At 34.8% G+C, this 13,231-nt stretch overlaps 1 pseudogene; it reads right to left on the reverse strand.

The window, feature by feature from the left end:
• Positions 1–2,081: 2,081 nt before the first annotated feature.
• LOC114717658 (ubiquitin carboxyl-terminal hydrolase 13-like) lies at positions 2,082–11,876 on the reverse strand (annotated as a pseudogene).
• Between the last annotated feature and the right edge of the window lie 1,355 nt (positions 11,877–13,231).

Genomic DNA, 13,231 nt, shown 5'->3' on the forward strand with positions numbered 1-13,231 from the left:
ATATCAGTGATGATTGACTTTTAATAGCTATTCTATATCATATTATAAAAAATATATTAGTTTTGAGGAATTAGTGATATTGTATGACGTTGTATAACATTATATAATAAAAATCATATTTTTTTTAAAATTTATATCAGTACATTAATTGACAACTGATGGTGCAGTGAGTGACAAGTGACGAAGCATGTATTGACAATGAAGGGTGTGGATAATGACAACAAACTATGCATCAGAATGTAATACACAGCTAACTTTCATTTACAACTTCATATACATGTAATTACACTGATTTTATAACCCCATTAAAAAAAACAAATAGTTGCATGTATCCAGTATTAAACTAATTATTTGTGTGTGTTGTGACATCTACCAAAAAAATTTATGTCACTTCTATTTATGAAAAAATTCTTTTGCCATCATTTGTCTAGGATCAAAGTGGCTTTTTTTTTTTTTTGCCTCATGTAACTACTCACCCTTCTTTGTTGCCTCTTCTTCCTCTTTTTGTGACCTCTACCAATGAGTCAAGGTACAGAAGGTCATGGCCTTTGTGTAAAAAATTTAAAAAATCAGTTAATGTAAATCTGTACAATGCTGTTATTATTGACAAGTCAAGGAGCTATATTGACAACTGTCGCGGCTCTATTGACAACATATTTTCCTATTTCGCAGTAAGGGTTTCTAATCACACCAACCTTCATCTTTCTCATCAGTTCCCCCTAAACCATGCCCAGACAGAGCAAACCCACCTTCAATCCACCCACAATATACCCAGAAACAGAACACCCATAATCACCCTACCCACCTATAATAAAACCCCAACTTGAATGACTAAACACACCCAAACCAAAAACACAAGCGATTTTTGCCAATGATTAACATTAATAGAGTGGATGAGATTTTCAGATGGGAATGGGAGAAGAAGCAGAATGAAGTTTGGGTTTTTTCTCTCTTGCTTCCTGCGTACAGAGTGTTCATTTCAGACTGAAAAACAGGGCATTTCACCAGGGGCAGAGGCGTCATTTTGTAATTCATCAAATTGCACTGAAGTCCCTTTGGGACTTCAGAATCATTACCAAATTTCCTGGGACCTTTTTGTAGTATTTTGTGTTGCATGGGACCTCAATGTCATTTTCCCAAAAAAAAAAACCAAAAACAAAAATCAATCTTCCACCGTCTCAATTTTAAACCAGCTCTTAAAAACTTCCATTTCTTGAAGCTTCAAAAGGCTTTGACTCCTTCTCAGCCCATTGTCTTCATCCTCAGCCCATATTTGCTCGTGGCCCATTACCCTGTATCATTTACATTTTGCTCAGCTTGCAGAACAATCGGTGTCTCGTCTCAACTTCAAATGGCAACTTTTTTACCAATAGAGGTTGGATTTAGCTAAAAGGATTAAAAAAAATGTCTACGCCTAACCCAAAAAAAAAAGAAAAAAAAAGACAGTTCCTCCATAACTTTCCATAATGGTTGATGGATGAATTCTAAGGTCGAAGTCTCTCTCTCTCTCTCTCTCACACACACACACAAAAAAGAAGCCTTCCATTGTAGCATGGCACTGATGCTTGTGCATAAATTGCTGGCGGCTAAAACTAGTCACGGGCGGTTTGAAATTTCTCAAATAGAGTCGCAACTGTGTGCGCCTTGCATTCCAAACTTCCATCATTTTCTATTACCAATAATTTCCTGCAAGTTTTCTTGGTATAAAACTTTGGCGTATTTCAATCTTCTGCATAAGTATTCAAAAGCAACTAGCGAAAATAGTTTCGCTATTAATCTCCTTGCATCGGCTCATAAAAATAAATGGTTCAAATGCTCCGATTCGACCATGAAGTTTTAGTCGGGCATAAATTCTTTGGTTAAGATAAAACTTGCATGTGCATGAGCCATTCCCTAGGTCTCAAGTAGAAGTTCCAAGTGCTCATGAAGCAATATTGAGACCAAGGAAAGAGTCTGGGATTGAATGAAATATGTGAAGAAAGACCTCAGACATTTTTTTTTTAAAATTACCATTATTTATCAAACTGCATAGGCACTTCACGAGCTACACTTCAGAGCATTCAAATTACAGCCAGAAAAAATAGAAAGTGTAAACCAATCACTGGATCTAGTGATGGAGAATGCCAAATTAAAAGTTCAACCGAGGCTGAAAAGTCTCTTTTACAACACTACAGAAACCTACCTCTGCTACATCATTCATTATGCAGTCCTCACTTGAAAGCTTAGAACTTAAGCAAAGCACTAACTGGGGAAATAATAAGGAAGCAAACCAAGAAAAAAGGCAATGAGTCAACCAACTATACCCTGTATACACTCACTAATCCAAAAATCTTATGTACTGATACAGTGCACTGAGGATGATGAATGACCTCAACTGGGAAGAACCTCCATATAAAAACGGAAGTAAAGAGCTCAAGAGGCTGCGGTCGGCAGATACAGAGTGCTAGGAGCAATGTCACTCCATGGACAGAAAGAATTACATGACCACAAATTTAGAATAAAATCCTGCAGACACGACCACTGATGCTGATTGATCTCACTTGTTGCCTATACAGAGTACTCTCCTGATATGACCGCGGTCTTTACAAGCCCATTCCTTAATTTAGAAGGCCAAATTCATCCCACGTAGCAAAAGAACTCATCAATATTGGTTTCCTAATTATAAATCTTTACTGGCTTCTCAAACGTGTGGCGATTCTGGAAAAACAAAACCCATATATAAATTCATACAGAGTAACCAAACCGGGCATCGGCCCAAAATTAAGTAACGGTTGCACCACCAATTATGACTCAGACTGGTACCGGACAACTAATGACAAGTCCATAAGGAAATCCAACCTTTCAAGCAATGCTCACTAACCTGATTAACAGTATGTGGTCTTTTAGGAGCGTTATCAGCATGCTCTAAGCCAAGATACTGCTCCCAAGCACCATAAACATCCCTCCTCTATCATAAGAAAGAATTTTTAATTAAAAAATGTAAATATAAATTCAAGCTAACAAATTAAACTACTGATATGATTCAATCTGAGCAAGTACAAAACTTATTTGAAGTTCAATGGACGTACCTGAAATCGACTGGATACAATGTCTGAGTCCTGAAGGTACTCAGGCCGCCCAAGTGAAAGAAATGCAAACTTCCACTGGCCCCATCGAATATAAAATAAAAATAAAAGGTTTAGTAACCTCAAATATAATATTCAATTTTTTGTCAGTAAAACACACATCATTGTGACCAATTTTATTCAGAAGCCTGGTAGAAGAAACGTACCTTGGCAAACTCCTCATCTGGAACTTGAAGTTTCTGTTGTATTCGCACTTTAATATCAGCTAAAGTCTCCGCTTCATGTATGACCAAAAGAAGGGATCCCCAAATTCTGAATTTTCTGTGCATTTCAGATGGAACCCAAAGGTACAAGAGTTTCAGCATATTATCAATATCAGCACCAAATACCAAAGACATCAAAGTGGAGATTGCAAAAAATGAACGAGATAGAATTCACCATTTGGTTTTGAGCTTTGTCCTTGGTAAAATGGTACACATGAATCAGACGATCATGAGGCCCAAGATTTTTCTCTTCTTCCGGAATCTGCAATTTGAACAGCCAGAAATGGAGACATTCATTGAAGAGAAACAGAAATTAAACATTAACACAGTCTATTAGTTTTAAGAAAGAGTAAAATACTCTGACCTCCCTTTTGTTTTGCCTTAATTACACGGATCTCTTTTCTATTTTGATAACATACATTTTAGTCCAAACTATTAACACTGTTAAAGAATATTCTGAAAAGATTCTTGGCATACATTTTTTAATTAAAAATTATTAGAATAAACCTTGTTTCCTTCTTTACCCCTCATTATTTTAAATATATAGTTTATCTTTTAATATTAATATTTATTAATAATCTATTTAATTTTTTACTAAATTTAATAAATTAAAACATAAATTATAATTTTATTGAAAATACATATATACAATTACAAAACATTTTTTACTAATATATATTTAAAAAATTACATCACAAGGAAGTTTAAATAAATAACAAATTTATTGTAAAATAAAAATTTGTATTTATAAAATTAATAAAATTTATACTATGGTAATCAATTCAATAGTATAGCAAACATATTAAAATATTTATTAAAATTATTTTTTAATTTCAAATAAAGATGTATGATGTGTTATTAAATGATAATTATTAAGTAATATTTGTATTAAGAAGGGACAATTTGGTCAAAGTAATGGGTCAATCCTATGATTTAACGGCCAACTATCGGATGGGTGGATGGAAATTGAATCTCAAAACTAGAAAGGAGTTTGTGCAATATATATTTTGATTTTAAGGGAGGTCCATATAAGTTTTCAAAATAAAAGAGATGTCTTTGTAATTTACGTTAAATAGAAGCGAGGTTGATGTATTTTACTCTTTAAGAAATCATTCTGCTCAGGTTATCATTTATACGTTAACAGTTCTTTTGGCCAAAATTTATACATTACATTAACAGTTGAGCAATTCATAATATTCACTATTCAACGACACACAGTGAGAGTCCTACCTCCTCCGCACGTAACGTCCAGTATTGATCATTAATGTTCTCAATCTTTTCCGAGGGGGGGAAGACCTGCACACACAGGCAAGGATAGGATCAACATATAATAATAAAAAATAATATCCTTTAAAAGCATCTGCATCTGCACACTGGACTGGAAGATCTCAAGTAAACCCTACATTAAGTTTTCTTTTCCAACTTTCCCAACAAACTAGTCAGCAGTCATACTTATACCTTGTATATTTTGTGATAGAAGACTTCAAGCAGCCTAAGCTCAGCATTGGGATGAGACAACTCCACCTGTCCAATATAATAAAAAGTTAAGCACAAATATTTTTTCAAGTGTGAGTAAAAACCGGAAAAGGAGAATGTCAGCAATCATATTAGAAAAAACAATGCTGAAAAACTCTAATCAACTGCATAAATCTAGCATACATAGCATTCAAGTTTAAAAGACCCCGTAAGTTTCCATGTCAGACTTAGATCATGTGTACTAGCTGGAGGGCAAAAGAGACCGCGTTCTGTGCAACTGATTATCAAGTGATAACACACTTACTATTTGAAGGCTCGGGTTCTAACAGGGCCCTTATGGTAACTTATGTAATATGAATAGGGATGTACTTAAACGCTTTAGAGCATGGGGCTAGCCCATATCAGCACAGCTTAGATTGGAAAACCTAGATGCCAAAACAACCTTGATGAGTGATATACTAAAGAGGTCTTCAAAAGTTGAGAAAGTCGTTCATTTTATTTCATTCCTCCATCCCGCTCTGCATCAAGGTTGAATCAGAGTCCAACAATGAGCTTTGCACCACATCATCCAGCCTAAGAACTAAATATTGTTGCTTAGATGTGAACGATGCTAGAGAAGATACTTGTTCAGTTAATGAAAGATGAAATGAAGATTTAAAAAATATATAATTAGTCAAAATTTTAAATTGTCAAGAAAAACATTTTTTGTCAAGAAACTAATGCCATCATTGAATATGAAATAATTGAATCAATTGATGGGTATATGAGGAAGGCAATCTTTCCTGGATTATCTCATCAAGGCTTCTGCTAATAGAGCCTGGCCAGGTTGAAGTTGATGCAAAGGATGACAATACTAGCATTGTTAATCTTGAAGTTGAAGCATTTAAAGAAAAATATTACTCCCTCCGTCCCTATTTAAAGACAACAAATATGTAAAAATTGTAATTTTTTTCCTTCAAAAATGCCCGTATTTGTTGGGGGGTTACAAGGAAGAGAATAAGAAAATTATTAAAATAAAGAAAATGATGCTTTTGGAAATGAGATAAGAGATATATTGAGTATTAAATAAGTAATTAATTTTTTGGGGGAGGCGAGACAAAATAGGACTATGAAAATTCAAGATATCTTGCAAATGTTCCTAAAAATTAGGGACAAGATAGAAATGGTAGTTGTTTCTCATAAAAGGGATGGAGGAGTAAGTTTTTGGCATAACATTTTGGACTGTCCCCCCCCCCCCCAAATTAAAGTTGTTAATCCCAGTGAGTTTCTGAACCTAATATCATTGTTTCTACCATACCTAAAACCTTCCATTGCCACTGCACGGTAAAGATGCCTTTTCATTTTTTGGGCCCATGCATCCACTCTAAAAAAAAATTGAAAAGCCTAGTAAGAGTAGCAAACCTAGTATCATTAAGATGCATGTTTGCCTGTTCGGTATAAAGAGGCTCTTGTCCTCTTGTCCATAATTATTGTGAACTTGATCCTTGATGCATTGAATTGATCGTTTGAAATTTTAACAATTTAGATCCTTTTCTTTCACACCTCCTTCCTGTTCCCCATCATTAACCCTTTTAATTGGACATCCAAAGTGGGTCTTCAATAAACAAGGTATGAACCAGTCACCTTCGTTTTAAGATGATCAAGGACATCCCCCACTGTGCTCTGCTTTGGGAGTCTGATAGTATGAATAACAACCTGACCATAAAAAATTAATGAATAATAACAATATGACAAGAGGCATAAACAAGATCAAAACAAAACGAGTATTAAGATTCCATACTCACCTCATCCTTAGTGGCATGATTAAATGCAACTCTCAGAGTTTTCAAACCTTGCAATTCTGGCAGTGGAATGTCAAGTACTTCATAGTACAATATATCTGAAGTCTGAAAATAAATTTTCCATTGAAAAAAGGAATATATTTTTGTATATCAATAATTCATTCCCGAGGACTGAGCAATAACTACCTGGTTGTAATGAACAAGCATGTCAGACAGATGGTCCACCCCACGGTACTTAAGAGGCTGTGGCTTAGGTTGTTGAGAGTAACAGTTATGTGGGGTGAGCCTGATTTTGGATGGATCATCCAAACCAAGTTGTTGCGCTACTCTCTCCACCACATCATCGTATGTATAAAGCCTTGACCTAGAAACCAGTATACAATATGTTGTTATATAAGGATGCAAATGCAAAACCGATATATATAAAGATGTCAGTAGTCAAATAAATCAGGCCAACCCAAAAAAAAAGTAGTCAAACATAATCATTTATATTCAGCAAATTACAAAGTGCTTACATCTCTAGGCAGAAATCGTCTTCCTTAGGTTTTTCCAGAGATCTAAAGTGAACAGCCTAAAATTCATCAAGCACAAACAAGCAATATCAGTAGCTGACAAACCATCCTTATATTTAGAGATTCACAATTAATCCCCTCCAAATAAAAAAAAGGGGTAAGAAACAAAGAAAGAAGAAGTATAGATAATTTTTATTTTCCATAAAAAATGCAAAAAAACTTGCAAGGTTTATCTCCAGCATCATCCACCCACCCCAAACTCACAAAACATGGAAGGAAAGTGAAAAACGTACACAGAGAATACCTATAGACATATGGGCATGTTTCCCCACACACACACAGCGTAGGTTTTATGCACGCCTAATTTATAGCCACACAAATTGCATAAAATCAACGCCACAAAACATACCTGACGATTGTGGACATATTCTAAATATGAAGGCACATCTGGATAGCGGACACGTTCGTCACTATCCATAGCGGCTGCTTTTTGAAAGCAAACAATATCTCCATCTCCTAGCTGTAACATGAAATTCAAGTCAAACAGAGAACAAGAAAGTAACTTGGAGAATCCAGGGTAAGGAAACTTATTTACCTGGCTTGCTCGAAATGTGAGTTTTTTGTCAATAGGTTCACACATGACATTTGGTTCAAACTTAATTTCCTACACAAAACAGGCATAGGAAACGTCAGTTCCCCAATGCAACAAAAAAAAAAAAAAACCGTTGAAAAACAACTCACATTTCATCAAAACTAAAGATCTTCCATCCCAAATGGGACTGCACGAACAACATGGCACAACTTATTTGTTATGAACCAAGAGCAAGTTTAATTAAGAGGGGATACATGTCACTAATGACGTGATTATGGATTAAAACCATAGGTCATGTCATAATGACATAATAAAAATACTAATAAAAATGACCTTATTTCCAATGTTAGACTTTTTCCTGCTGTATGTTCATAAAGGCACCTCACGGTTAAGTACTCACTACATTGGAAAGTGTATATTGCAGACCTCATGCAAAAAAGTTGAAGATTGAATCCAAGATATTACCCAGATTAAACCATTCCCAAAACTCATGGAAATGAAGTGACAAAAGAAACAATAAAAATAATTCAGGTTACAAGCCTCTACAGAGAGAATGACAGACATCAAGATTCAGTCCTCCATGGACTACCAAGATAGCGTCACTCAAAACTTGCCTGACCCTTGATGAGAATATCAATTTCTATTGCTTCAGTTACATAGAATTAACCTAATAAAAATTCCCAAACTCCCACCCTAGATCAAGACCTTCACTTTTTTTTTTTTGGATTGATTTGGTTTCAAATGGATGGAATTGATTTTGAATAGAACTATGCTTCCAAGATACAAGGATGCAAACCAAGTTTGTAAAACTAGCATGAAGCTGCAACTGAGAAAAATGACCGAAACAACGCAAACCAACCTCAAAAAGTGCAATCTCTTCCTCAGGATGATAACCAGCCATTTCATTTAATTTTGTTAATATCTCTGATGGCTTACCAAAACTCTTCACAAAAAGCCTTCCAACATATCTGCCACCATAGAAATATAGATCTAACCTCAGCAGGACACGGGGACTTACACACCCCAATAAAGGCAAATCAACAAAATTATACAATACCGCAGTTCCTCTTTCTCAGGATCATATAGCTTGAAGAAAAGTAATATATCATCTTTTGTCTTCTCTGGCAGTGCAATGGGACGTAAATCCTAAATAATAATGCAAAATGTCAACAACGACATGTTTATGCAATCAACTAGAAAGCAGCTTCCATAAATATAAATATTAAGCGTTACCAGCCCCAGCTCCACTTCCAAAAACAACTTTAGCTCTGCATTGTGAACTTTGTTTGAAACTTCTCTCAATTGCCCAACCTGCAACATGATGATGGTTGAGATCAAATAAAAGCCAACTTCTGATACACGAAAATCACCACTAGGTGAACTGATGATAAGCCCACCCTCATATGAAAGCTAAGATATGCTTCCAGCTAACAATATCATGTGAATAACAGCTTTTAGAAATAAGACAACATGCAGCAATAGAACAGAAAATATTAGGCTTCCGTAAAAGATCAATTTTACAAAAGCAAAATGTTGCTCAAACCAAGAAGGTCAGCAGCAGTTAAACAGATATGAAGCTTGCTATAGCCGAGACCAAAATAAAGGAAAAAAAAAATGAACGGCAAATAACAAGAAGAAGATTGGTTAGAAAACTACTAAAAATGTGGTTTCCTCAAGGCGCGTCAATGGCCAGTCAGGGCGGTAGGAATGGTTTCGACGCCTTGCCCAAAACCAAAAGCGCATAAATTGCACTGGTATGCCAAACTCTTTTGCAACCTCCTCCTGCAGTTTGCAAATCAACAAAGAAATATAACCACCGAAAATAATTCAACCCGTAATAAGAAATTGACAATCATCACTCACATCATAAGTTTAAAACTAAAATACTCATCCAAAAAAATTCTGACAGCGTAGATTGATACCAACCATTTCTGCTTTAAATTGTTCTACAAACTCACCAACTTGATGCTGCATCAATATTGGTTACTTCCTATATGAATGTACGTGAATTTTGCAGGTTTATCAGTCATGAACACAAAATACACATAGATGTCCTGCACATTAGACACCAGGTCCACCACTTTTTTTCAGGGTGGTTAAAAAATAGCTTCAGGCAACATCAAAATCGGTTTGAATGTTTCTAACCTCTATTTAAACAGCTTTTTAATATTTGTCATTGTTGGCGGTGAAGAAAATTGGCCCATAAGGACCAGTATTTAACAGCAGAATTTTTATTTATTCCCTGCTCATGTTCCTGATTGTTGCTGCTGCTGCTGCTGCTTATGTTATCTTAATTATATGGGATTTTATTGTTCAGATTAATGGTCTTGGGCTTGGGCCCCAAAAAATTATTAGGCGTAAACACTTACAATTAACAATTTGTACTGCAATTTGATAGCTATGCAAAATACTAACATTTTTCTTAATTTAACTTTCTTCAAGGAATGCAACAGACTTGGATTAACATATAACCACGCAAGACCAGACCAAGCTGTTAGCAGAGCATACTACAGAAGAAAGAAAACAAGTTAATACACTGTGCCAAGATAGACAATAGACAGTCCTCGCAGAAGAGTAAAAGGATGGTAGACCACTAGATTGTCGTACCTTGAAATGGCTAAAAAGCATCTGCTTTTTGACACGAAAACATTTCACTCTGTCATGGTCTACAAGATCAAAATATATATCTCTTCCAATCTGTTTTACAAGATCTTCATCTCGTGCCACCTAAGAAGCAGCACAGGAAAATTCTGGTGAAGTTAAAGAAGCAGTTGATTATACAAAAATCAAGATAGGGAATTGATGACCTTTATAATGGTGTAAAGGTGAGCCTCTTCTTTCTTTTCATGCTCTTTTGCTTCCTTTTCTTTTATCAACCTCTCCGGCAATAATCCACTGCATAATAATTCCGTAGAATAGCCCCCAAAAAAAAAAAGAGTCAAAACTGGAAAGTATAGGGGAACTAAAATTACGTTTAATTTTGAGTCCAACATTTGACAAGGTACTTCTCATAAAATACATTTTTTATTTGACAAGAATCAGCAAAAGGTATAAGTTGTTTTGAGCACAACAAGCAGCCTTACTTCAACTAGGTGGGATTGGCTACAAAAAATAATGTCCTTTGTTAATAACTAAATTTTTAGATAGATTGTTAACCAAAAAGTCTGGTTTAATGTTTCCTTGAATCTTCCTCCTCTATGTTTTAGAGGACTCCATAATAATCATGCAAGAGGTACAATTTCTAATAAAAAGCAACAAAACCACCAGAGTAACAATAACAATCGGAATTAAATTGGAGTTTATGAGAAAAGCGTAAGTGATCCAATGGGCTTTAGGCCCAATGAATTCGAACTCCAACAGGGCTCTGACATGAAGATCATTTATAAACAAAACGATCTTTTTGGGTCATGAAACAGACTAATCTTTGGATGACTAAAATGACACGAGGATCTCATATCCCCGAAGAAAAATAAAATGGCACAGTGATCTCAATCAAAAATTAAAATTAAGAAGTTCAGTGCTGGCAAAAAAAAAAAAAAAGAGGTTCAGATTTAATTTAATTTTATTCTTATTATACTCTTGCTTTTTTTTACTTTCAAAAATATAGAAATGTAAATTGAAGATAATCACTTCTTTGAAAAATAAAATTATCACTTGAAAGCTAACAGTAAAAAATTTTAAATCTAAAACGTCCAAACTAATTTAGATAACCAGAGGTCGAAGACCAACATACCCCGTGCTTGTATCCTCTACTTTTTTTCGAGTAACAAATAACATAATTTCAAAATAAATAAATAAATAACCGTACATCAAATCAAATGGCCACCAATCTCTACTCAAATTAAAATAAGGTGAGCCTTTTCAGGACCAAAACAGTATCCTCTGCTAGATTGCGCAACACTCTGAGAATCTTAATACAGAGCAAATAAAATGCCGCAAATAAACAATGAAATAATGAATAATGCCCAAAAAAAAACTATTTAACCGCATAAATAAAAGCATGACAGCACTGCACAGAAACATAAACGCCAAAAAGGAACGATGAAGCACGATCAAGAAGAAGAGAATGTTGAGAGATAGACGAAGAAGAAGAGAGTTGGTATTTCTCATCGAAGAACCTGTTGATGTTGGCTGGCATATGAGCGTCGGTAACCGAACTGGAGACTCCAATGGCCTGGGCGTGGAGCAAAACGATCCATGGAGCAAACGATCCACACTCCTAGTCAAGGAGTCCATCGCACGCGTGATCCCATCTAGAGAAGACTCCAACCTTTCTAATCGAGCGTTAATCACACGCTGCTCTATCAAATAAACAACACCTCCAACGTCCGGCTCAAGATCCTCTGATCGGGTGTGTTAAAAAGCCATGATAAAGAAAAGGACTAAAGTTACTTTATCTTTTAATTTTAACTTTATGTAAAGTTTTATCTTTATTCTTTAATTTTTAAAAATAAATTGTTATTCTTCTAACTCTAAATTACTAATAAAAAATAATATTGAGTTTTTAAATGCTGATAAAACATTACTAAATACTAATAATTCAATTTATTATTCAAAACAATCATGATTGATACAAAAAAGTATCATTTAATACTAGCAATTTTAGGATTAAATGATAAAAGTATATTTTTTAAAATTAAAAAACCAAACTGAAACTTAACATAAAATTAAAAGATCAAATATATACTTTAGCTAAAGAAAAGCATACTAAGCTCTATGGAAATGGGCCAAAAGTGAATATGGGCTATAGATAAGTAAATGGTCCGAAAAGCATGATAAAGGGCTTAAAGAACATGGTTTACATGAGGAAAGGTTTATTAACCAAGATTGATTTTAACAGAAAAGATTAGTCTCCCATAATGTAATAGGTTTGAATTTTTGCTGAAAGAATTACCCATACTTAGTGCTCAACAGTACCCTCGAATAGGATTACTTTGAATAGGAGTATATTTGTGCTTGCCAAAAAAAAAAAAAGAGTAAAGATTTATAGGAGAACTGTGTGAAGAATTGTGTGAAGAATTTTGCGAATTGCCTGCTCCTCTCCACCTTCTCTTTCTCTTGGCCTTCTCGAAGGATTTCTTCTGCTGCTTTCATTTTTCTCTCACTTTCTTTGGCTATTTTTTGGTCATTTTCTAAGTTGTAATGCACTATGATTGATACACCATAGTAATGTATCAGTGTGACCATCACAGTAGACTTACGCGGGAAGTAGTTTAACCTCTCTTTTTTTGGAGTAGTTTAAACTCTTACCACCTCCAATCCTAATTATAAGACCATATTTATAGACTAAAAATGAGATCTTATAATTAGGACCGGAAGTAGTATTTATTAAGGTTACAATCTACCATAGTTTCTTTAATGAATAGTAAATAGTAAGTTCAAACTTATTTTCTAGACCAACCACCAGGAGTTGGATCTAGTGGAAGGGGCTAGTCTCTCACAACGTAACGAATCAAGATTCGAATCCCTACTGGAAGAGGTGCCCGTATTTAGTACCCAATAGTAACTAAAAAAACTTATTTTTCTATACCTATTTAAGTAA

The sequence above is a fragment of the Neltuma alba genome, unplaced genomic scaffold (genome assembly GCF_004799145.2).
Source record: "Neltuma alba isolate B1F8T4 unplaced genomic scaffold, ASM479914v2 tig00011762_pilon, whole genome shotgun sequence".
Classification (NCBI taxonomy): Eukaryota; Viridiplantae; Streptophyta; class Magnoliopsida; order Fabales; family Fabaceae; genus Neltuma; species Neltuma alba.